Source organism: Octopus sinensis, unplaced genomic scaffold (assembly GCF_006345805.1).
Source record: "Octopus sinensis unplaced genomic scaffold, ASM634580v1 Contig07123, whole genome shotgun sequence".
NCBI classification, from domain to species: Eukaryota; Metazoa; Mollusca; class Cephalopoda; order Octopoda; family Octopodidae; genus Octopus; species Octopus sinensis.
This window is the reverse complement of record NW_021829853.1, coordinates 32,501-36,268: the sequence shown is the minus strand read 5'-3', so window position 1 is coordinate 36,268 and position 3,768 is coordinate 32,501. Positions and strand designations below refer to the sequence as shown.

The following is a 3,768-nucleotide window of genomic DNA, read 5'->3' as shown; positions in this document are numbered from 1 at the left end:
TTTTGGGGTCTTCTGGATATCTAAACTTCCCATCTATAAATATATATGTAGGTATATATATATATAATATATATATATATATATATATATATATATATATCAAATAAGTAACAAGGATGTTCAAGTATCAGTGTATTAGGGCCGTTTCAAGCGGTTCCATTTAATCGATCAATGAAAACATTACATCAATTTGAAAGAGACCGTACTCCTCAGAAGCAGATGACCATACATATTTCCAACATAAAAGATAAACCATTTTTAGCAAAATTTATATCAATATCAGAAACCAAAATAATTACATTGTTTCCTTTCGTTATATTTGTAGCAGAATGACTTTAGAGAAAAATATATATCATATTTTCCAAATATATAGCATATATCCCATGTGGTCTAGTGGTTAGGATTCCTGGCTTTCACCCAGGCGGCTCGGGTTCGATTCCCGGCATGGGAACGCTAATTTTTGCCAGGTGGGTTATTAAGTTAGACATGGCCTGGGCCAATATTGGCCAAAACCTTTCAAGTTATTCTAAGTTATCAAGCGTAGTCTAATTTAGGGAGTAGCAGAGGAAAATAGTGTGTGTGTGTCGGGGTGTGTGTCAAGATATAGGAGTGGTGATAGAGTTATTTATTTATGTTTATTAATTTTATTTATAAGATTTTATACAGAATATAGTCTTCAACTATTTAGAATTAAATCCATTGGGAGTTGTCGTCTATTATCACCTGCTGATGGTGATAATTAATTTCAGACAACCCCCCTGACCCTTATTTTACTGGGACCATATATCTAGCTTAAAAGGATATGTCTCAGAGTTGCTAGTGAGAGAATGACAGATGGAGAAGAGGGGATAACGAGAAGAAGGAAGGGTAGGAATGGCTAGTACTTATTTAGATTATCAAATAAAAGGGGAACACGTACTTTCTCTTGTATATTAAAGTACGCCATTATTAGGTTCTAAGTTTAATTTCTTTCCCTTTTCCTTTGTATTGATCTAAAATTCTTTTCTAATTTCATTTAATAAATTTACTAAGTTATCATACATTCTGTATACCTCAATTCTAATTCCCATCCTTAGAGCTTACTTTTACTTTCATTTTTCACAATTTTCCCGTTATTTGGTAATCTAAATAAGTGCTAGCAACCCGCAACCCCTACCCTTCCTTCTTCTAGTTATCACCACTTCTCCATCAGTCATTCTATCATCATTATATATATATTAGTGGAATATACATACATACATACATAACATACATACATACATACATACATACATACATACTACATATACACCACGACGTCTAAAAACCTTTGAACTTTACGTAAAACTGCTGCTATTATTGTCATTACTTATTTTTATCTCTCCTTGTTTCTTTCTGTGTCCCTTTCTATAGAAGAGCGTAGGCTCGAAACGTAAAATACTTTTTCTATTCCTGAGCGTTATACTAATACATCTGTTTGTTTTGTACACCACCTGTCTTTGTCTTTTCTTGTGAATTCTCCCTATATATATACATATATATATATAATATATATATATATATATATATATATATCAAATAAGTAACAAGGATGTTCAAGTATCAGTGTATTAGGGCCGTTTCAAGCGGTTCCATTTAATCGATCAATGAAAACATTACATCAATTTGAAAGAGACCGTACTCCTCAGAAGCAGATGACCATACATATTTCCAACATAAAAGATAAACCATTTTTAGCAAAATTTATATCAATATCAGAAACCAAAATAATTACATTGTTTCCTTTCGTTATATTTGTAGCAGAATGACTTTAGAGAAAAATATATATCATATTTTCCAAATATATAGCATATATCCCATGTGGTCTAGTGGTTAGGATTCCTGGCTTTCACCCAGGCGGCTCGGGTTCGATTCCCGGCATGGGAACGCTAATTTTTGCCAGGTGGGTTATTAAGTTAGACATGGCCTGGGCCAATATTGGCCAAAACCTTTCAAGTTATTCTAAGTTATCAAGCGTAGTCTAATTTAGGGAGTAGCAGAGGAAAATAGTGTGTGTGTGTCGGGGTGTGTGTCAAGATATAGGAGTGGTGATAGAGTTATTTATGTTTATTAATTTTATTTATAAGATTTTATACAGAATATAGTCTTCAACTATTTAGAATTAAATCCATTGGGAGTTGTCGTCTATTATCACCTGCTGATGGTGATAATTAATTTCAGACAACCCCCCTGACCCTTATTTTACTGCGACCATATATCTAGCTTAAAAGGATATGTCTCAGAGTTGCTAGTGAGAGAATGACAGATGGAGAAGAGGGGATAACGAGAAGAAGGAAGGGTAGGAATGGCTAGTACTTATTTAGATTATCAAATAAAAGGGGAACACGTACTTTCTCTTGTATATTAAAGTACGCCATTATTAGGTTCTAAGTTTAATTTCTTTCCCTTTTCCTTTGTATTGATCTAAAATTCTTTTCTAATTTCATTTAATAAATTTACTAAGTTATCATACATTCTGTATACCTCAATTCTAATTCCCATCCTTAGAGCTTACTTTTACTTTCATTTTTCACAATTTTCCCGTTATTTGGTAATCTAAATAAGTGCTAGCAACCCGCAACCCCTACCCTTCCTTCTTCTAGTTATCACCACTTCTCCATCAGTCATTCTATCATCATTATATATATATATTAGTGGAATATACATACATACATACATACATACATACATACATACATACATACATACATACATACTACATATACACCACGACGTCTAAAAACCTTTGAACTTTACGTAAAACTGCTGCTATTATTGTCATTACTTTATTTTTATCTCTCCTTGTTTCTTTCTGTGTCCCTTTCTATAGAAGAGCGTAGGCTCGAAACGTAAAATACTTTTTCTATTCCTGAGCGTTATACTAATACATCTGTTTGTTTTGTACACCACCTGTCTTTGTCTTTTCTTGTGAATTCTCCCTATATATATACATATATATATATATATATATATATATACATACATACACACACACACACATTGGTGGAGGATGTTTGAAGCCATTTTAATTGGCGACGGAGCAAAGCAGCATGATATAACTGCTTCATGCCTTTCACAATCGCTTTTTTCCCCTCGTTTTAAAGCGGACCTTCATATTCTTTACAAGGGCTTCCATACAACTCATTGGTCCTCGACCTGGTCCATATAACCCATTGGGGCCCAAATAAGTCTTTTGGGTGTCCACGCAATCTAAATAGTAAATTCGGACCCGTAGTAGAATATTAAGGGTTCATGAAAACATTTTGCTTTCGATGTGTTTAATGCAGTAAACGGCTCAGTTTCTTTCTCTAACATTTTACATTGTTCAACGCACACAAGTTAACGTGTGAAAAACAAAAACACAGGAATTTTGAAAGTAGTATTCATAAAACTAGTTTTTAAATATTGAATGGCTTTGGTTGGGGATCCACCATAATAAAATAGTAATCAAAGGGGTCCATAGATATAAAAAAAGATGATTGAGACCCACTGATATAACTGGTAAATCATTTAATCAGAGAGCGTTGTAGTATTTTCTTCTTAAAGGTGTTTAAAAAAAAACTTCCGTGCTGGTATGGTCTCTTCTTAAATGAGCTTTCTTTTGAGCCGATACAAGACACAGCACCAAACATGGGTTTATTCTAGTTGGGTGAACTGACATACGATGAAATCACTCAAGTCTGGCCAACACATTACCGTTAACTCCCCTCAGGTGTGTTCTGCTTCAATCGCGCTGAAGAATTTTGTGTT

At 33.7% G+C, this 3,768-nt stretch overlaps 2 non-coding genes across 2 annotated transcripts; both read left to right on the top strand.

The window, feature by feature from the left end:
- Positions 1-379: 379 nt before the first annotated feature.
- Positions 380-451, top strand: Trnae-uuc. The gene has a single exon. It is a non-coding gene; the product is annotated as a tRNA-Glu (tRNA).
- A 1,382-nt stretch (positions 452-1,833) lies between these two features.
- On the top strand, positions 1,834-1,905 carry Trnae-uuc. The gene has a single exon. It is a non-coding gene; the product is annotated as a tRNA-Glu (tRNA).
- Positions 1,906-3,768: the final 1,863 nt, after the last annotated feature.